A 22,833-nucleotide genomic window follows, 5' to 3' on the forward strand; every position below is an offset into this window, starting at 1 on the left:
GGATCCAAAGGAGATTGTTGTTGTTGTTATTGTTTTCCGATTATTTTCTTGTTCTGTGGTTGAATATTTGCTTTGCATTTGTGACCACAACTTCCCAGCTTCTGCCTTCAGAACCTGCAAATGCTTCTTGGACTTCTCTTGCAGTACTAACCCAGCTTGGGCCTATTTGGCTTCCATGATCCAGACTGGCTGCAGACAGACTGATGTGACCATAGGTGATTGTCCTGCTGCAAGGGCTTATACTTGTTCTCCTATCTACAAGAGGTGACATTGTCACACACAGCTCAGCATTTATGCCATTTTAACCAGAAGAAGACACATTCTCCATCAATTTCCTCATGGTACTACTGAGGCAAGAGGCTTTACACAAAGTCTCAGAAGCCCACAGATTTTTGAACCTGAACTTGAAAATTCAGGGTGGAATGATCCCGGTTTTGCCAACATTTCTAAAATTTACCTCCTTTTGAACCATTGGAACAATGAGCATATTCTGAACTCCAGAACTGATGGAATAATTAAGTATATTAGTTTTCCTTCTGAAATACATCTACAGATGTACACACGTGAAGTACACTCTGCCTGGGGCATTTTCTCATATTTCTGCTATCGATTTTGTCCTGATAGGTATTTGGCTCCACCATACTGTACAAAATCAGTAAAGATTGAAAGAGAAAAGCATCTTTAATATTCACCTCTGTGAATCAAAATGTCCCCATTTGGATGTCACAGAAAAAGTCCCAACACCAAAGTGGCTGGAAGGACAAGGGTCATTTTTGAGAGATTGGTAGGTGAAGAAGTTGGAGACAGGATTTTGTGGAAACACTTTACAGAGGATCTGAAATATCCATGGGGAATTTATTAAAGCCAACAATGCAGCTATTCTGTAGCTTCTTGAGGCATATGGAGGATCAGGTTTTCAGCCTTTCTCAAGCTTGTTTCTGCACTTGAAATTGTACTTGTTATCCACAAAACTGGCTGCAATTACTGTGCTGGGACAGGTTGGGTTGTCACTGACTATATCTTTGTACACACAGCCTCAGGAAAACTAGACAAAAATGCAGATTGTTTTCTTTTGCATGTGAAAATTGGAATTTTCTATCAAAAATGTGATTCTTGGTGCCTTGCCCAGTAAGTTAGCCAGTTTGGAGTGTGAAGTGATATACACTTGCTTTTAGAATGGATTCTATAAGCACCTTGCATCAGTTTTGTCTTTCTGGACATAAGAATATGTTACTAGCTTGGTAATTCATTTCAACTTTTAGTTATGCCTGGGGCAACTCTGAAGGGAAGCTGCTGCAATTGTCTGAGTTTGATTTCTCCTCCATCCTTTCTTAGGCTCTTTCCACACTTCTCTCTCTTCTCTTTGTGCAGCTGCATCCGTGTGTTTTGCTTTGTGTACCATTGCCACAGCCAAATATTGCTTGTTTCTTCCCTTCTGCACATGCTTACAGGTCCCCAAATGGTACAGATGAAGCAGAGAGCATTACTCTTCCTGCAGGCTCACCCCAAACCACCCAGCCTTGATGGCAGCGCCATCTCCAGCCTAATTCCCTCTCAGCTGAGCCCACAGCCTAGATGCTATCCCACCCTTCCCATTATACCCTACTCAAATATCTAAGAGCAGGCAGCCTGTAGGTGTGCTGCTTGGACACCCTTCCCCAAACCTAATTACTGCATTTTTTCTTCCTGTGGTTAAAGCACTGGTTCAAAAGCGGAGTTATTTTTCATTTTCCAGTTTCTACAGAGACATATATTAAAATCCTCTTTGCAATTTCATATACTGTAACATCCTTTGCTTTAAATTATTCCTGCATCAAGCTTCTGTGTAGGAAAGGAGTTAGCTAATTTTTTTAGAATTCAGCTAAGAGTGGGCTGTGGACCATGCTCTTGTGTCAATGCAGCATTGATGCTTCCTCATTCTTCCTCCTCCTTTTGCCCATACTCATTCAGACATAACAGAAGAAGCAAACACACTCCTCCATCTTTTTCAGTTCCTGTTGCTACCATTTACCTAAAACATTTTTATTTGAATTTATGATAATGACTTTTTTTTTTTTTAATGCTTTTTCATGATAGCAGTCGTCTGTCTTTATCTTCCCAGATCAGCTATGTTCATCCTAGCACAGCCAAACCATGATTGAACCCATTGACCATTAAAGCACCAATTCGTATTTATTAACATGAAAAGTCTGGCCATGCCCCTGAGCTGAGACATGGAGTGGGACCCTGCTGTGCCAGGCTCTGTGCACACAGTCAGGTACGTGAGCAGGACACTTTGCTCAGACCCTGCTCCGTCACCAGCACAATTTCAAGTGGTAAAGGTCTGATTTAATTTGTGAACACACCTCAGTTTATATGAGCACTCAGAGAGTTAAAGCTAGCAGTTAATTTCATTTCTTTTTTTTTTTTTTTTTTTTTTTTTATAGTGACTGCATGCTTCTCAATTTCTGTATTATTCACACCTCAACAAATCTTATTTCATTAGATTTTGGGAACTGCAATGGTAATTTTGGTGATTAACTTTAAATTGGGGATAATACACAAGCAGACATTAACATAATGTCAAAACAATTTTGTACAATTGTTACTTAACCTCGGTCAAATCATTTCCACCCCCAGCATCCTCCCAAATGGACCTTTATTAATATGACACAGACAAACACAAGAGAACCCTGGGCTCTACTCAGGGAAATGATTAAACAAGAACACTTATCAGAAATGATCACGCAGGGTAACAAGGCAGCAGGGCAAATCTCTGAGTTCTTATATTCTCAAGGCTGCGTATGGCCTTTGGAGGAGCTACACGAATGAGCCCTTGACAGGATGCTCGGGAAAGGTGCCATAAATTGTCTTGCCTAGATGACAACTAGCGGAGGCTCAGCAGCAAGATGTTTAACTTCTTGCATTTATTATACACAGGTGATTCTTAAAGCTGATGGATGGGTATTAATTACTGTGGAGACTGGAGATCTTTATTTCTATCCTTATGCCACAGCTCAACCCGAGAGAAACCATTTTTAAGGGCTGAAGGAGAGCTTGTTCTCTGCAGCCTTTTCAGTCAACGGATAGCCCAGAGAGAAGCATAAAAAGCAACCAGCAGTGATGTGCCAGGGACACGTTGGTGCCTCACACAGCCAGGGCACGCATTTTCTCCCACGAAGACTCGCCACCCCCTCCCTGCAGGATGCCGCTCGTGTGAGCCCTGTTCATCGCTGCGCGGGAGCCAAATTCCCATCATCCGCTGTAATTGCCAGGGAATCCTCCTGGGCTTTAATCTCATTAACTGTCAGGGGAAAGCTAAAACATTCAGCCAGGTGGCCAGCTTTCAGTCTTGCTGGATTTCCCAGGGCCTGGTCTTGCAATTCCCAGAGCCTTTTTTTGCAGTCAGCAGCAGGGCTCCCCCTGGCACCGAGTGGGCAGGATACCTCCCTCGTTGTGAGGCTGGACAGAGAGGTGCAGGATTGGTGCAGCCGTGCTGGGGACTGGCTGGCCAGGTACCTGCTTTGCACACGGACTTCCCCAAAAAATCACTTCCAAAGCACAGCACAAATTGGAAGTCGGCTGAAAATTTGTGACTTTGATCTCCAGCTGGGACCGTTAAAGGAAAATACAGGGTAAATAGGAAAAAAAATCAATTTGTCAACAGGCCATCTTTTATCCAAAGTGCAAGCACAGAGATTAGTACTGTTGGCAGAAGAAGAACTCCCCTTTCCCATCTAGCTGTGATGCTTCTGACCAGCCTGGTGTAACATTAATTTGCACAGCCCTGTATCCTTGGAGAGGAAATCCTTCCCACAGGCCCTGCTTGGTGCAACACCTGGCAGAGATGCAGGTTTGGACAGTGGAGAGGTCCCCATCAGCACCATCACTCCCTGAAAATGTTTAAAAGTTTAAAGATGTTTTGCTCTACAAGGTATGTCCTCTTCTACATGTCCAACCAGAGACACACAGGTTTCTGAGATAGGAAGAAGCAGAAAACCAGCTTAGATTCACAAATGGATGTACAAATCTCCTCCTGCAACTACATTCATTCTCAGGAACCTTCATTTAGTTACTCCAGGTTTGAAATATTGGAGACGAATGATTGCTTCTGGCAATGTTGACTTAAATTAATTCTGACATTTATTCCAAAAGTTTGGGGAGGAGGAGGGAAAGGAAGAAAGGAAAAATAACCCTGGTCCATATTTTCTTTAGAAACCTTTTATTTTTTTTAGGTCATGTTTTGTCAGAGTTTTTTTTTTTATTTCACATAATCGGTCCGAATGGAACATAATAAATCTGAGAAGGTAATAAACAGCTCATAAAAAATCACTTTTCAAACTGTTGCTAAAACAACCTCACAACAGTTGGTGCTCTAATGGCTCACTGGAGGGATCGGAGAAGGCTTAGGTGAGCCGTGAGCTCCTGGGTAACAAAAAGGGGTTGTTGTTAGCCCAGTGCCATGGCTTTACATCAGGAAAAGTCAGTACCAGTGCATGGAGAAAGCACGAGGCAACCATTAGGAACTCTTTGCTCCTTTCTTTGCCTTTGATCTCTCCCATTTTTCTCTGCAATACACTGTCATTGCGAAGGTTTTGTGTTTTCTTCACAGGGTCTGCAGTTTATTAGGAGGTCTTGCAGGGAGGTGTTTTGTGGTTTGCAGCAGGTAGAGGATGTGGCACAGATGTTCTGGGGAATCGTCTGGACTGAACATCTGTTAAGGGGTTGGCAGTCGTGATGAGCAGGATTTGGTGCACAGGATGGTCTCCTCTGCACTGTGTTAAGAGCTCCTTTTCTGTTTGGAGGCCTTTTCTTTTTCAGACAGATGTGACCAGTGCATATGCATTTACCACATCTGCATTTTACTAAAACCACATTTCTTTTGGAAAAAAAAAAAAAAAAAAAAAAAAAAAGACACTTCTACAAACTCTCACAGCAGGAAAGTGTTTTGCTGAGAAGAAGCCCTTGCTGCTCCCAGACCTCGCTGAAACAACAAGCCCTCAAACAGAGAGACCGTGCATTAAACAAGCAATCACGTTGTTGTCTCTGCAGGCACACGGTTGAGTAAGGATGAACAAAGCGTGAGTCACCGTGACGTGCACAAGCAAAATTATGAATGATGAGCTAAAAATAAAATGCTTTCAAATATAGTCATGTTCCTCCTTCTGACCGAGGAGCATATTCCTCCAGGGGTGCTGATACCTGCTTATCTCGAGCTGGGCAGCACATCCAGCCATGAGAAGGGTGCTGAAGCATGCCGCTCCCTCATGGCCCTGCAGCTGCAGCACGGGATTCAAGCCTGCTAGATGAAGACAGCTACGCTGTCCCCAAGGCTGGGGCACTGTCTAGTTGTGGCATAATCACTCTTCAGTCCTTTAAAGGCCAGACATCGCCCATTCAGAAGAGCCCTCCTCTGTGTCAGCTCTCCCATAAGAGGAGGCAGCGTCTTGTGAGACTGTCAAGATGTTACGTTTTCAGCCTGCGCTGAGTGAAGACAAAAGTTGAGCATTAAATACCACCACTGATGAAATCTTTTTCTCTGATAGGTGCTGTGAGTAGCTAATCGGAACACATGAACAGGGCTGCCAGCTTGATGAAGCTCCTCCTAAGCTTTTTAGTGCACTGATATTTCACCGTGTAAATTACTTCATCCTGAGAGATGGTCCTGCAAGATAACGAGTGCATAAATCCTAAGGTCTCTGTTAAGTTTTTACAGTTTTTACACAGTGTTTGCTCGCCTTGCTTGAGCAAGGGCAGAGTAAAGCCTAGGCAATGACATTAGCTCCTCTCTGGATCAGAGAATGAGTAGCTCTTGATAATATTTCTAGGTATATAGCTGTTCCTGCTGCATGTTACCCAGAAGGGGAAGAAGACCAGTCAGTGTGGACTCTTTTAAAACTTATTTGCCAGTCTGGTGTCTTCTCTCTATTTCTCTCTTTTCACACACACACAGAGCAGAACTGTCTCTGTGTGCCATACACCACCAGCCCGGACTAGAATCCCACTGACAGGACTCAGGCAAATATTTGGAATTTTACCTGTAATCCAAATCTGGGTCAGGCTGACATCCCAAACCAACAACCACGAGTGAGAAAAAGCAGGATATCAGGGAGACAGCATCAAGCAGGACGGGATCCACGCTGAGCTAGGGGAGCAGGGAGCATCAGCAGCTGGGCTGCCAGTGTGCAGTGCTGGCTCCCCTCGCTGCTTCCCAGGTGTGGCAGGTGTAGGGGAGGTGACAAACGAGCACCGAGCAACCACGTTAAGTGACTCAGGAAATCTGCAGACGCTATCACACGGGAGTCCAGGACAGTTCTAAGGCTGTGAGACAGTCCTCAGCGCAGAAGACAGCTTCGCCTTGATTTTGAAGACTAAACGTTGCTAACCTCCACGGGCTGGGAAGGGGATGGCTCTCAGATCTTTAGAAGGAACGAGGAAACTACAGCGGTGTCTGACTAGTCATTTTTTTTTGCTAATGAGCTATTAGAAGTTGTTTTTGAGCCATACTCTTTGCCCTCATTATAACTGCATTCCCATAAGCCGAGCTTTCTGCCTGTTGTAATGAGCAGGAATCCGGACTGATGCACAGTTTTAATGAGGTACAGTTTAGATGTAAAACAGAACGACTAACATCTGAAGGGAGACCTCAAAGTGGAGTAACAGGAACAGGTAGAGGATTTACCACAACAGAGAAAGCTGGGTAGGACAAGAGGAACAAACCATTTTCCTCTCACAGGCAGAAGAGATAAAACTTGCCCCCCAAAATTGAACGTGAATTTAAGAGGTGATATCTAGAAGGAGGCAATTCACCGAGGGAAAAGGAGGGAAGCCAAAAACGGATCCAGCAGCTAATGACACCTTAGAGTTGATGGGTGAGAGGAAATGCTCTCTGTCAATTACACCAATGAGGGATGAAACAACCAGCAGAACATTTCTTTCTATCTTTTCATGAAAATTAAAAGGGCAGTTTTCACAGCTGGTGAAGGACTTTTTTTTTTTTTTTTTTTTTTTTTTTCCCTTCACTCTGCCATCTGATCCTGTTTCCACTTTGAAAACAGCAAATTTATGCCTGAAGCTGAACGGGTAAAAATTGGACTCTGTTGCCTGCGGGTATTTTGCCATGAAGAGCAGCGGGATCTGATGAGAGATTTCATCCAGAGCAAATCAGAGAATATTCAACAATGTCTCTGTTTTCACAGAGGACTCTTCTAGGGAGGCAGGAGCAAGGGCTCAGCTGGTGTGCCCCAACATCCTTGGGGCAGTCTGTGCGATGAGGCGGGAGCATGGGGTAAGACTGTCAGGTTTTTGCCTGCATCTTCTGTTCCCAATGTGACAAAGTGAGACATGAGAGAAATCTCCAGTCTGAACCCAGAGGAGAGAATTTCTTCACCATGCAACTGTTATGTCTTGTGATGTTAAGAGGCAGGACTAACACTTGTGTGAACTCCCAAATTCTCCAACAAATCTCCATCAGATGTTGCTCTCCAGTGCACAATACTGTCCTCTCTTCCTTGTTAGCATCCCACTTCTTCTAGAAAGATCAGTCGTGAAAAATTCACCAAGACTTACCCTGAAATAGTTTCCATCAAGCACCAGGACAGGTCATAGCTCTTGAGACAAGTAGGGAAAAATCCCCATTCTTTCAGAAGAAACTGGGCTTTTTCCTGAACCTGGATTTACATCAAAGGTTTCTTTTCTTTCTCCTTGTGATTAGTGCCTGCTCAAACTCATTCCTGCTGCATATTCATGTGGGAAGCACTACAGTGGCCATGTTCAGAAGAGAAGGCTTGCAAGCACAAAGGATAGAGATTTATGATAGTATCTTCAATGAAATTTTAAACACTGCAAGTGCTGATATGCCTGGCTCAGCATCCCACCACTCACTCGCTTGTTCACACCCTGGCTGTGACTCAGTGGTTTTGTCCCCATGTGTGCCCCTGGAAAGGTTTCCATTTTGGGATGACCATGGGCTTCAGAACCTCCCATGTTTGTGGGGGTTTATTCCCTGAACCCCAACAACTGCTCCCATCTCCCTGACTGTACCATATTGTGGCCAGATTTCTGCAGCTTCTCATCAGGAGAGGAAACACAAGCGTTAAATGCAGGCCGCTTTCTGCAGTACCTGGCCAGCTGCAGTGCCCAGCCCCACAAGAATCTTGTGGTGCATTTCCCAGCCTCTGTCCCTCCCGGGACTTGCTCCTCACTAAGAAGAGCTCAGCTGTGACTGTGTTTCTCATTTTGCAATAGGACAGCCAACAACCTGAGAAATCTGAAGGGCAAGGCCCTGTTTGCACATGGCTGAAGGACTCAAGTGCTGGAAGGCTTTTAAAGCCTTCAAGTAGCACAGAACTGGGGAGGCAGGGATGGACATACATCCAACTAAATGGAGGGGCTATGAAACTCTGCAACATCATCTGTGTCTTATGACCCAGGAAAATGTGGCATCCACGTCCAAAGGGGGCTAAAGTACCCCTGGCCCCCGTGGCAAATCCCCTTTGGCTGTGTCCTGATCTTCTTTCAGACCTGCTGGGCTGGCGCCTGTCAGCTCCTGCAGCTTGGTCAGGACGCTGGTCCCCATTCAGTTCTGGAGCAGTTCCACTCTTGGCAAGAAGCTGTTAAAAATAAAGGGGCGGTGGGGAGGGGGAATGTATCACCTAATTGATTAGCTCCGTGAATCACAGAGATGCCAGCCTGTCAAAGAGTAAATCACTGAAGCTGTCTTTGATGTCTCCTTCGGTCAAGGACACACCAGCCTGCTGCAAATGTTGTCTTTCCTTTAATGTGCTTTCTCTCCTTCTGTCTCTCTTTTACACTTATGCATGTGCATGTGGGGATTTTTTTTTCCACTGGATGCCTGCAGCTGCCATACCTTGTGTTTTGATTCCTTCAGCAATTACCAGCTAAGCAGGGTTGGGTAGGACAGGCCTGCAGAGGAGAGATTACTGAGGACTGGTAAATGCACGGAGGGGTATTAGGGACCCCTCAAGGGAACTCTCTCCCTCCCACCACAGTCCTGTCGTTTGTTCACTCTGAAAAATATCTCTCATTGCAAATAGTCTTCCTGAAGTTAAAGGGGACCTCCAGTTAATCTCTAGTCTTGCAGCAGCATCAGTATCTTGCTGGAGGAGAGGGGAAATGCGGGCACAGCTGGCTGTTAGCAGGAAGGCATGGTCTTTCTGCATTATCTAAAGAGCTGTTTGTTGTTTCTTCCCATTTCCAGCATGGCTGGAGATGCGCTAGCAGTCATGTAGTGCTGAAAAACTGTAATAAAAAGCCAAGTGATGATGCAGCTTTTGTGATGGAATTTCAGCACTCCCAACAGGAGATGAAGCCGAAAGACACACACAGAAAAAAAAATAGAGCTACTCAGACAAAACAGAACAAGTTAACCAAATTTCTCTGGATTTCAAGACTGAGCTAGTTCCAAAACTTTGGAAACTGTTATAAGGCACATCTCATCTCATGGCCAACACACGCTGCACCTTGCATCACGTGCCATCTCAGATGGAAGATTGCTCCCTGGGAATGAAGTGTTTTTCTTCCTTGGTTTCTTGCCAGTGCCACCTGTCTGGATCTGCCTAGGTAATGCAGCACAGTGACAGCGAGCATTGGCTCACGCAGCGAGTCGGACCTGGGCCAGGCTGGAGATGGCCTGTTAGTGGCTGTCACTCACTTGGCTGGGCTGGTTGTGTGGTGCTGGGAGAGGGTTCAGTGATGGAAGGCTTCTGCCAAGATTTCCTGCATGACAGCACCCTCCTTACAGCAGCCTGGGGCCTGACGGAGCTTCTTCCTGCGCTTCCCGAGAACAGGCTGCAAGGGAAAGGAGCTCTGACATTTCCAGGCTGTCCTGTTGGGAGGTCTCTGCAAACACAGTCTGCTCCCTGGCTTCATTTTCAGAAGGTGGTCTGCTCCTACGCATGCTCACAGGTGTCTTGTACGCAGAGGGCTGTGCTCCCAGAACATGCCTTGCTGTCATTTCCTTGTAACCCACCTCCCTGGAAAGCAAAGCAGGGAACATTATCACTCAGCAGGCTTAAAGCAAGCCCAAAATATCAAAAACAAATGAGAAAAATTCCTCAAGGATTATAACAACAAAAAAGGTAGTAATGAAGAAGGGTGAAAGAAGTAGTGATGGACTCCAGTGGGCAAGGCATTCAATCTTTCAGGGTCTCCATCCTCTCCTGTAAAAGGAATATCATTCCCTCCTTGGAGGAGTGTGTCAGAGAAATCCGTTTCCTCAAGTTCTCAGGCCACAAAGCCAGAAGATACCGGTGTGGCCATTCAGTTTGGCCTCTGCATTACACAAATTGCCATGAATCAATTCTTCCAAATAAAAGATATTGTAAAAGTTCATCAGATCTTGATGTAATAACCACAAATGACTGTGAATCCACTACAGCCTTTACAAAATGGCTCCAGGGCTTAATCTCTCTCACTGTAAAATGTGTGCACATCCTAAGCCAAATTAGTCCCGCTCTTAATTTGTAATTTGCACTGTAATTCGCTGCTTTTGTCTGCCAGGCTGAGAAGCTTATTGCCATATATGCATTCCCCAAGTAAGAGTTTCCAAACCGCGACCAAGTCAGCCCATCAGCTCGTCTTTGGTAAGATACCTGGGTGGAGGTCTCAGAATCAAAGGTAGTATTTGCTGTCTTTGGAGCAATTACTGTGGCTTTTTTTTTTTTTTTTTTTTTTTTTTTTCTGAAGCACCTTTGATTTCCTGACAGTTTTCTTGATGCAGTATTCTGCCATGGATATCTGCCCATAAATATGCTCTTTCTTCCTCCTCTTCCTTCTCCTTGTCTTCGACCCACTGCCTTAGAGGAAAGTGAATGCATCTTCCACACTGAAATCACCCATGGATGTGTATTTCTAGAGGTTACTGCTTTCCAGGAGAGCTAGGGGTCCTTGGAGGCCACACAAGGAAGCACTGAATGATTTCCCTTTTCGTTCCCTTCTCTGTTTTGCACTCTGTCAGCTTTAAATCCACTTCACCCATGCCACGCTTATCCTGCTTTGTTCTAAATTCCTCCTCAAAATGACAGTCAGTATCTATTCAAATGCTTCATACGGCAATCTTGTTATCATTATCAACCAAACGTGTAATTTTCTCCTCCTCTCCTCTCCCCAAAAGTATATGATATTAGTTTATTAGATTCTGTTTCTATAAAACAAGTGATGGTATGAGGCATGATAAAAATATAGAGAAAGGTGATGAGGCATCTTATTGCCACCTTTGAATTCTGCTTGGTTTTCCAGATATGCAAGATATTAAGCCATCATTAAGAACAGGCATACTAATCTCTCTTAATATTATCTTAGCTGACAGAGCAGAAGTGACCACTGGAGGCTTTTTTAAGGCCATAATACTGTGGAACTTAACTGGAATCTAAATTCTTGTGATTTCCTTGTGTACCTTTAGTTAGAAAATCCTGTCAGGATGCTAATGCCTGGATTCATCTACTGCAGAAGTGATTACTGGAAATACAGAGATGATGGTTTAACATTACAGTGTATGTGTAAATTCTTTATCTTGGACTTGAGATCTTAAAGATCCTCTCAAAGGTAATCAATGGCACTTTAGTACCCTTTGAAGCTTTTATTCACAACACTTGCGTGCTACTTTGTGCCACATTGACTTTACTATTTTCTTCCAGTTTTAAACAAAATTACTCCAGATCTGCATTTAAGATGCCATAAATGTGGTGATCTGTCAATCTCATTCATGCAGTGCATCGGGTGTTCCCTCTCTGCAGTAAAATCCGGGGTCATCATTACATTTTCATATGCTCCAGGACAGCAATCGGGTGATTGATTGTTTTACTCTGCGCTTGCCATTCTGGGAATTGGTCCACCGCATCTTAAAAGAGCACAATAGGGTTGAGATTGACCTACCAGAGAATTATGATGCTTGAAAATAAATTTGATGAAACACTAATGTAAACAGGGCTCTGAGGCCCCGAATGGGCAATATTATATATGCAAAGTGAATGAGGCCTGGATGTTCTTTAAAAATGCAAAAGCAATTTCCTAATTTTAAGTCTGCACATATGTTTAGGGGTTGATTTGGGACCTTAAGCAGGCTGTTTTTTTTTTTTTTTCTTTTCTTTTTCCTTTTTTTTTTTTTTTTCTTTAACTATGATTTTAGTCTCACACAGCCACATGAGCTAATCAGTGTCAGAAGCAGCTACTTTGGTCCAGCCCATAATATCTTTCCTGAGAAAGAACTGTCACAAACAACCTGTAAGAGATGTTAGTCACGTTCCTTGGTGTAATACTGGAAGCACCCAGCTATAATGCTGGTGAAAGTAGTGTGAGAGCCAATTTAGAACAAAATAAAATTGTTATGTGCAAGATCTTTGAAGAAGAGACTGTAAATGTGCAACATGAAACAAGGAAATTGTTTTAGTTACATTATGACTTTAAGTCATATTTCATTTACTCTGATACCATTGCTATCCCAGCAATAAGAATATTATAAAACCTGTAAGAAGGTCTTGAGATGCCTTCTTACACCACAACACCTGAAGAGTCACTTTTCATAATCCCTAAAACCTGCAGTACCCCGAGAAATCTCCCATCCCTTTGTGTTCCAGCCAGAATCAAGCACTCATTTTTTTTTGCCGTGCACCTCACCTATCCCGCCCTTCAGTACTTAATAACCACATGCTTTTCTGTTGATTTCTCTATATGGCAAAAGTCAGAGGCGTTTACATTTCATGGATATAAATTGCCAAACTGCATCTTTAAAAATATATCAAAAAGTCTAATTTATTCTTCTGCCTAGAAGATGCCATGAATCTCCCATTCCTCCATGTCTTATATTCAGCCAAGCTTTTTACTGCAGCTGGTACTGTGCAGGCAAGTTTTCCTTGTAGCTCAAAAGGCTGGAGTCGACCTTATTTCAAAGGAAAGCTTCTTCCCAAGCACGGTGTTGTGACCAACCTGCAAGGAAGACTAGGAGGAGATGAGAGGCCAGTGCCCCGAAGTCATGTGTGACCCCTGTTGGACCGGCTGCACTGTTCCCCCTGACCAGGAGCACTAAAAGTTCGGGGCGAGCCGTGAAATATTTAACCAGGCTGCCACTATGTAAAAATGATAGAGAGTGCCTGAGCAGAACATCTGTCAGTGAGGTGGCAGCTGGCAGAGCCCGGCAAGGATTTCCTGGAGAGAAATGGGGCATAACTTACCAGGAGAGAGCTGCAATGCTGAGCTGCGTGGGAGGGCGAGGGGAGCATGTGTGAGCGAGCGTGTTACTCGCTGAAGAATAAATGCCCTGAGGAACCTCACTTGGAAGGGCAAACATGAGTGCTGCAGCATGAGAGAGGAGATACAGATGAATGCAGGAGCATGTATGCCTAACAGAGTGATTCCTCGTAGCCCAAGTGATGATCTCTGCCCAGAGGTTCTTGTTGCCCTGGCTCTGGCAGTGAAGGATAATCCCAGACCTCTTCCTGGCAGATTTTTGCAGTAGGTGCAGGGACCTAGCTATGGAGAAGGCCAAACTCCAGGTCTTTTAAGAAAGGGAGATGTGGAGCAAGTTAATGGTTTCACTTGGCGATTCCACTGCAAATGGTGTGGATCAGCCCAGTCTGTGGGCAGGTATCCAGCATGTGGCCCAGCAAAAGGCAAGAGCTTTGGGGTCTAAAAGTCATACAGCACAGTACGGGGAGAGGTGTGGTGATGCTGCTCTTCTTCCTGCACTCCTGCTTTCAGAGAAGCTCCATCTGACCTTCCCCAAAAGCAGACATTGGGTGTCCCATCACTGGCTTGCTCCTTGCTCCCCTCAGTAACCCACTTCTCCCTGCACTGAGCTCACAGCAGGGCTTCCATGGGAAGGGACATGAGCAGCCACTGGCACTCAGGAGGGTAAATACAGAAGGGTTTCAGCTCCCCAATTCAGTGTTCTGTCTCTGTTCCAGGGTAACCCCTTATATGAACCCACACACCCACTCTCTTCTTTTGCCAGATAATGCAAAGTTTAGGTAACACAGTAATTAATTCCCCCATCGTTACCATTGCCCTCTTGCAGATATTTCTGCTGGCTGGATTTAGCAATACTTTAAGAGAAACTATTTCCATTTTTCTCTAAAGTAGAGGTTGCCATGCACTGACAGTTTTGTCCGTGATGCAGGGAATTGTAAAGGGTTAATTGTCCAGGGGTACATGTTTGAGAGCAAGAGCGTGGGAGGGAGACAATGAGAGAACAGAGTTGGATGCAACTTCTTTGCATTCTCCCCCACGCTCCTTTTGGAGGGTGTTTCAGGGACAAGCTGTGAGGAATGCACACTATCTAATCTGCATGTATAATGTAAATATGCACATTTTTATTTGCTCTCTCCATCTGCAGGGAACTTGCTGGCATCAGAATGGCCATGTGGTCTCCCAGTGAAGTTTCCTTGTAAAAGGGAAGGAGGAGACTTAGCAAGGCTGCTTGCTCTCTGCCTCATGTGCACACCGTGCAAATGAGTGAACAAAGTCCATCCTACTTGCACCTTCATGTTTTTGCTCTTTGGTCCTAGGACCTTAAAAATAAAGTCTAGATTAAGCTTCCTACAGAGAGCTGGTTCATTGACTGAGCTAGTAAATCTGTGTGGGGTGGGGTGGGGGGGGGGGGGGAGAAAAGAAATTCCACTTGACCGTCCAGAAATGATCATTTAAATCTTTTTCTCTAGCAAAGCAGGGAGTTAAAGAAGTAATCAATACTAAGGATGGGACAAATAGTTTTGGTCCTTTGGAACAGAGAAAATTAAATGGAGGCAAAATCAAGAATGCTAGTTTTTTTTTTTTTTTTTTTTTTTTTTTTTTCTTTTCACATGAGAAAATCAAAATGTTTCATCTGAAATTGTCAAAATAAAACATCTCTGCTGTATGTTTGGCAGGTTTTTTCTGTTTGCATTTGAAGCAAAAAGTAATTTGCAGATTGACTAAATCTGCTTAATTCTGCATTTTTACTAAAAAAAGTAATCTCTGCCAAGAGCTGTTAACCAGCTTCATTGTGGCCTTCTGAACAACGTTCCTTATACTGGTGGGGGAGTCACTTGCCCAGTCCTCAATAGCCTGCAGTGCCTGGAGTCCTGGATGCCCTATAAATTGCCCACCTCCTGACTGGCTGGAGAACCTGGTTTGCTCTGCAAAACTTTTTGCAACCTGGTCACCTCAAATCAGGGAGAGATGCTGCTGTGTAGAAGCTAAGGGTGCAAAGGCACAGCAGTTTGCACAAAGTCACCAAAATCTAGAGGAAAGTTCCTTCATAATGTCTTTCAAGAACCTAGATGTGCCTTTCAGTTTTGTTTATTTATTTTTAAGGCATGACTGACTCAGAAGTGTTTTTAATCTATTTTCCTCATTGTTCCACAGCATGCATGTGTATTTGTGTGAGGTATTTGTGTGTATGTGATTGTGACAGTATAAATATTAATAGCACAAGGGTGAGAATACATGTGGCCCTCAAATGAGGTTATATAAACACACAGCTGCTGCGCTATTTGTAAATTTATAAAGACACATTTCCATCAAGAGTGTGAAAGTCAAATAAGCGTGCAGAGAGAGAGAGCACATATGCTACATAAACTGTGCAAGAAGCCTATAGAAATTACATGGTGCTACTTAAATCCTGGTCCTGCTGAGGTCAACTGGAGCAGTGTCACTGACTTCAGTGGGATCAGGATTTGGCACAGTGCACTTGCAATTATTTCCCTGGATAAGGCAGATCAAGCTACTGGAAAAAAACAGAAGATCACACTTCTATCACAGTAGCAAGAGGGCCGATCCCTTGTGGCTGGCTGACATCTGAGCCAGATGGGGATGATGTAGCCATGTAACAGCCACAGAAAAGAGCCTCTGCTCTGGTGTCCTGCGGATTCTGCTGTTGTTGAGAAAACAAGATCTGGGTAGGACATTGCACAGGGAGATCTGCAACTGCTTCCCTGTATTCCCCTAAGAATCAAGATGTGCTAGAGAGTCACAGTAGTGGTGCACCAGCCAGGCCAACAAAAGAGCATTACTTGTGTCTTTGTATGTTGACAGTGTGCAGGCCAGATCTATGGATTGCCATACAGTCACTTTTTTTGTGGCTTCAGCATCTGCTTGCACTCAGTTTCCCAGGGAGGTTTTACAGTCACTGTCAGACTTCATTCCGTACAACAGGAGCTGACGGGTGTAAGGTTTCATCCCATGGACAAGGTGGAGCACAATGCCAGACGAGTCAGAGGCAGGAAGGTTTCAGGCACAAGCAGAAATGGTTTGGCCAATAAAACGGATTAAGAAATTTATAAAGCCACATTTTCTCAGCTCAGTATTACATTTCTCCTATTGGAGAAGATGCTACACAGACCCGAGCAGCAAGTGTAGGATTGTTCCTTTGGCACAGGATTACCCTGGCAGAGATGGCAGCCTCTGAGTCAGGGACAGTTTCCTGTGAGGCTACTCTCAGCCTGCCGCAACAGAGCAAGTCCTTGCCCAACTCAGATCAAGGCCCTGGCATGTGGGTATTTGTTTGAACCTTCTCCACATTCTGTATCTGTCAAGGTTTGGTAGAGGTGGCCAAGGAGGAGCTCATGTGAAACCATACCTTAAATTCCCACAGCCTTCCTGAGTCAGCCTGCCTCGTGGGATGGGTGTTGAGCCAAAATCAGATTATTATATATATATATATTTGTAGAGTCATCAATGCTTTAACAACTGGGTCAAAATGTAGTCATGTGGTCACCCAACCCTGGTGGGACATTCAAGTTGGTTGAATCCCAGTCTCATTCTGCCTTTGACTGGGTCAGCTTATCTTCTAATGGTCTAACTTATGTTGTCCTCAATGGAGGGCATTCATCGGGGAAGTTATTATGCAACAGGGTGGGTTGTGTGTACTGCAGTGCGCTGCACACTTGCCTCCCTCTGTGGTCAAGACCATATATTGAAATGAGAATAACAGCCTTTCAGGTAATTGAATTTTTGGTTCGCTAGCAACCTCTTTTCTGTGTTGTTTTTGACGGTTATTTTAAAGCTGAAAGTAAAGGGGAAAAAAGTCTTAGTTTAATCAAAACATTTTTTGTCCCTTTGTAAGGGTGATAGCTGGGCTTTGAGCACACCTTTCAAAATGAAATGGAAGGTAATTTTGAACCAAACTAAATTTGCAACGGAAAGATCAAAATATTTTGTTTGAAAATCGCGACATGAAACATTTAGATTCAAGTAACAAATTCAATGTCAAAATGAAGTTTCTAAATTCCCCCTCCAGCCTGCGAGAAGGATTCAATGAAGCAAACATAAATTTTCAAAAAGTTGCTGTGTTACCAAAACTGCATTACCCACCGAAATAAAATAATCCCAAAATGTCTTTCTGATCTAAAAATTTATTCCACAAATGCAAGAGATCAGGCAGCTGTTTCTTGGACAGCGTGTGGAGCTGTTTTGGCCACGGTTTCAGCAAGTCACCCCTCAGCTTTATTTTAATGTCTCTGCTCAGTGATCATGAACCTCTTGTAATTTGGTATAGAAAAACATCCTGCTAGTGCCATCAAGGACGGAAGACAGTTCACCTCATCCAGACCACAATATGACAGCAATGTGGGCTTGATTTATCATACCTCTCCTTAAGTTATTTGTGTTTGTTCCAACCAGCAGACTGGCTTTTGCTATGTTCATTTTCAATGTGGGGAGCAGGCCCTGAGGAGAGCGATACAAATTTTATGGGAATGGTTTGTATTTCATCCCAAGGGTTTTTTTTCCTGCTTACACAAAATATGAGTGAATGAGGTGGGTGGGGGAAATACTGGTTTCTGTGACTGCGCAATGAAGGAGCCACATGTGTTTTTGCAGGGCAGAGGGTGACAGGAGCACCACCAGCCATCGGCCAGGGGCTGAAATAGCAGCGAGCCCCAGTCTGCTTGTGTAATACATTCGTGGACAGGGTGAGAAAATCCCAGGGAGGGAGACTTCAATCAGCCAACGGGCGCACACAGCAAAAACCAGTCTGTCTGTAACTTCTGACTGAAGCATGGTCACAGAAACCTTCCATTGCATTGCCTGGGGGTGGGATTTGAGAGGGCACAGAGGGAAGGAGCCACTGCCCAAGCCGAGCTGGCTGATCCGCAGGCGGCTGAGCACCGCCGGCAGCTCCACTCTGCTCAGCGGCTCTCAACGCAGCTCCCAGATGGGTACTTAGCTCAGCTGGACGGCCTGGCCTGATGCTCCTGCTCCATTTTTATCCAGACAGGGATTTTCAAAACTACCTGAAATGCCTGTGATTGTGCAGGCGCTAGGTGGCAATTTGCCGGCTGGGGCCCTGCGTTGCAGCCAGCAGGACAGCAGGCCATCGGTGGAAGTGGCGGCTCACCTTGGGCAGGGGATGGGTGTGCAGCTGTGTGTGCTCCCCATCCCCTTCTCACCGCCACCCCCAGCTTTGTCCCTTCTGCACGGGAGATCAGCCTGTGGCAACACCGGGTCTCTAAACTCTTTCCCACAACCCTCTCAAAATGCAAGTGATAGAGGAGATAATTTACCTCTTTGTGGATGAACACAAGAGCTTTAGAGGTTGAAAACCTTTCACAGTTATGGATGACCAAACATCTGCAATGTTTTCTGGGCCTTGTGGTCAGTAACACAGCCATGGGGCCAACAGCCTAGCAGCTTTCAGGAGCTTTGGTCTCCTGGCACGTGTGCCCTGCTCGGGGTGATGGTGGTGTGAGCTGTGGCCTGACCTTAGTGCCACTGTTCAGATGAGAATCCCCTCTGATTTATTCCAGGCCCACTCTGTACAGGCTAATCAGAGGGCCAGGCTGCTGTCCCTCTGATACATGCTCTTTTCCCTTTGATTTTCCTCTCCTGTCACATGCAGAGCTGCCAAGCATCCAGGCTGTGTGATTGCATATTCCCCACATCCCTTCACGATGGATATTAATCTGCTCTGCTGTATTTCACTCCGATTTCCCTCAGTAAACACCGGGACGGAGTGCATGGGAAGATGAAAGGAGGCACGCTGCAAAGTCAGGCATGACCCCTGGAAGCAGCAGGGGTTCAGCAAGGACGGGTCTGTGGCTACCAGAACTATACCCTGAGCCAGTCTGGGAGTGACGTGTGAGAGGTAGAGGTGGGTGCAGATGCTCACCCGGATGAGGAATTGCATGAAATTTTGCTATCCACAGCAGAGAAATATGCAGATATTTCTGAGAAGGTAGAGTGGTTTCCACAGTGTCACTGATGGCTAAGAAAATTGGTGAATACTCAAAATGAACAAGAGCATGTGGGAATTTCTGTAGGAAATCTGCTGAGAAGTAATGAATTTGCTAATTGTTCCATACCAAATTATTTTGTTTGGCTCCAATTATGCCCTTCCAGCAAAATAAACTGTTTCTCATCCCCACCCTGATAGCTATGGAGCAATGGAGTGATTACCTGCAATATTGCACTTGAATAGCAAAGCTGCCAACATTATTAAAGCTACAACAAAATGTAGGGTACAGCTGATTCCCACAGATTTCCCCGCAATATTTGTCTATTGTGTAATTCTGGATCTATGACACCTGCTATTCTCTGTCTCTTTGAAATAACAATGCCTGTCTCTATACATCACTCTTCCTCCACAGATCTCAAAGTGCTTCACAAAGGCAAGTATCATTATTATCATTTTATGGATGAGAAATCTGGACACAGGGAGGTTAACTGCCTTTGTACTACCCTACATTTACTCTTCTACCAACAGATCATCTGTCTACGATGCAGGTCAAATTTCTCTCTTTCATTCCTGGATCTCTCTCCCTTCAGTATTACTTCCCTGTTCATCCCAGTAGAATCCAAAAGCTTACACAGAGGTTTAAATTTATGTAGAGTTATTGACACTGTGTTCTGCTCTTTGTCTCCCTGAGGTTCCTGGAAATTCTGCTATTTCTGCCTGCTTTAAAAAGAGCTGAGATAATTTCTTTTTCTATGAGCACAGATTAGAAAAACAGATCTGGTTCTTATACCTCCCAAAGTCTGAAGGAGCCTGGCTGTGGGAATCCAGTTAAGACAGTTTGCAGGATAAAGGACATTAATATTATAACTTAATTATTTTATATTCAGGTTTCCACCTCAGTATTGTGCCTGACTTCATAGGGTGAAATGGCAGTGTGTCTTTATATTGGAATCTTGTTGGCCCATCTTTGCTCAACAGTGCTTTTTTTAATGTTTAAAAATCCAAAGGAAACATATTTTAGGCAGTAGCCTGTGCCTGACCTTTTTTCACCCAGCATAGCGAGGAGAGAAAAAGAAGCTTTGCCCTTGAATGATAAACTGCTTAAAAATAGGGGTTATAATGGCAACTTTGACAGACTTTCATTTATGGCAGCTTCAGCATGATGAGGATAGTATATTTCATGGGTCAGGAAAGAACAACAAGAAAAAAAAAAAAAAAGAGAAAAAGCAGTATTTCTCTCTGAGGTGTTCCCCCTGCAAAACCAATTACTGGTCCTGCTCTTCTGAAGGATGTGAATTGGTTAGCAAAATATCAAGCAGTGGTGCAGAAGATGCTTTTGTCATTCCTGAATTTCCCCCTGGGAGTTGGTGGGTAGAACACCAAAGACAGAATACGTAAAAGGACATAACTCAGTTGGTAGTTCTGCAGAAAATACTTTGCATAAGAACCTCCACCCTCCAAGATGCTTTCCTGTAGTGCAACACATACTTTGGTGGCAGCAGGGTAAGCTCAGAGCATCCTCATTAGCAAACCACTAAAACAGCCGTACAGGGACAGGCTAAAGGTCCTTCAAGCCATGTCCTACCTCTGGTAGGGGTCTAATAAAAGAGTATAAGAATAAGGCAAAGATTTATGCTTTCTTTAATGCTTCCTGAGTTCCTGATGGTTTTAGTCCTGCATTATTTTAGTTCACCTGTTGCACTCCCCATTGCTCAGAATCTTCTGACTGCATATCACAATACTCTACTGACATTCACATCCAAATCCTGGATCGGACCATGAACCGCATTGTGTAGGGTCCCTACAAACCAAGGTCACAGCCGCTTGGATCACAAATAGAGATGACTACACAAAATATTTAAAGTAAATTCTTAGAGAGAGAATAATTAGAGACATGGAATATATGTAAATGTTAAATAGAGAGACACAGAGAGTGCCAGAGTAACCTGATTTCTTTCTTTGATAAGATAACTGATTTTCTAGACAAAGGAAACGCAGTAGATCTGATCGATCTAGATTTCAGTAAAGCATTTGATACAGTGATGCATGAGATATTAGTTTTGTTGGAGAATATGGCATTTAGCACAGGAATTTTAAGGCTAACAAGGAAACAGTTGTAGAGGAAACAAAAACAGGTTTGTTTAAAGGGCAAAATGTCAGGTGGGAAGAAGGGTAATAATGGGAAAGGTTTCCTGGAGGCTAATCTGGCTTAAACTTTCATGAATGCTCTGTGTACAAAAAGTATAGCTATTTTTCTGCAGGTGCAAACCTGGAAAACATCACAGATGAGAAGAAGGACTGGGCTGTCATACAAGAAGAGCTCGGTGATTTTGACAGTTGGAATAACAGAAACAGGATGGAATCTATTAGTATAGACTGCAATGTCATGAATTGAAGTAGCAGTAATGATATTTTGGACTAAGATTCATGAAATCTGTCACTTGGAAATGACACAAAAGGAGAGGAATGTAGGTGTTGCAACTGACGGCATGATAGGTAGCTGTGACCCACCAATGTGATGTCACAATTAAAAAAGTCAACGTGGGTTTTAAATATAGCAGCTAGTCTATTTCTGCTTGAAACAGAGAAATACCGATGCTATTGTTCAAGGCCAAACGTCCTGATCTAGTGACTGATGGTCAAGAGGGGTAGATTAAAAAATGGAGCAGCTGTGGTACCAAGCAAGCCATGTGACTGTGGGAATGGAAACCTGGCCCTACTAGGCAAATTAGGAAGACCTGGCTTGCGTAGCCTAAAAAGTTGAAGACTAAGATATAATTGTTTCCAATTCAGGAATATGTCAGTGCTGTGAGCACCAGGAGAGGACAAAAACACTTTGACCTAAAGGACAAGGTTAGTTAAAAAAAAAAAAAAAAAAAAAAAAAGTACCTGTTGATAAAATATAATAATAGACATATTCAGATCAGATTTCAGAGAATGATCTCATTCCACCAGAATACTGAACATCAGTTAGGATAAATGTTTTTTAAAAAGACTGCTAAGTTAAAGATGGAAAGGACTTGGCTGTATCAGAGCCATTTTGGGGAAACTTGCACAGCACATTCCCAAAATATTCCATCTGTCATAATCCAGAACTGTTTTTTAGTCCCTTTTTAATCAGCACACAGAAATGAAATCATAAAACAGTATGAATACAGAAACAAACAGACAATCTCCTGGTTATACGTTCTATCAGTCCCCTGCTGGTATCTTGGTTTAGAATTATTTGTGTTCATTCTCAGTGTCCTATATCTTACCAGTTCAAGTCGATTTCTAGCACATATTTTTGCATTGCAGTTAGGTACATTTTGCTCAGACTGAAATACAATATTCACAACTCCTTGATAGCTGTGAGATTCCCTTTAATATGGATTCCAGAGGTAAATCCTACACCTCAATGACAGAGATATGTTATTCACCTTTTAAAATGACCTTGCCCTTCATCCAGAACTCAGTGGTCGATCTAATTTATGTTGCCCCCCCAGAATGTAGTTACATGAGGTAAGGTGTTTTTCTAGGCAAAGCCTGCAGCCTTAGTTTGTGGTGGGTTAGTTAGCACTTATAGAGCATTCTTTGCTTTGGAAAAACAGATTGACATGATGGGCATGAACACTTTGGCAGACTGGAGGCACAAAACTGGAACTGGAGTTCACAAATTGGTTTAAGTACAGATTGTTTCATTTTTG

The 22,833-nt window shown here is 43.8% G+C and overlaps 1 long non-coding RNA gene across 1 annotated transcript in view; it reads right to left on the bottom strand.

The window, feature by feature from the left end:
• Positions 1-4,104: 4,104 nt before the first annotated feature.
• Positions 4,105-22,833, bottom strand: part of LOC118172271 — a 141,149-nt gene continuing 122,420 nt past the window's right edge. The window contains exon 5 of the long non-coding RNA XR_004753623.1: positions 4,105-9,974. This is a non-coding gene — a long non-coding RNA (uncharacterized LOC118172271). The remainder of the gene's footprint in view (positions 9,975-22,833) is intronic.

Source organism: Oxyura jamaicensis, chromosome 10, assembly GCF_011077185.1.
Source record: "Oxyura jamaicensis isolate SHBP4307 breed ruddy duck chromosome 10, BPBGC_Ojam_1.0, whole genome shotgun sequence".
Taxonomy (NCBI): Eukaryota; Metazoa; Chordata; class Aves; order Anseriformes; family Anatidae; genus Oxyura; species Oxyura jamaicensis.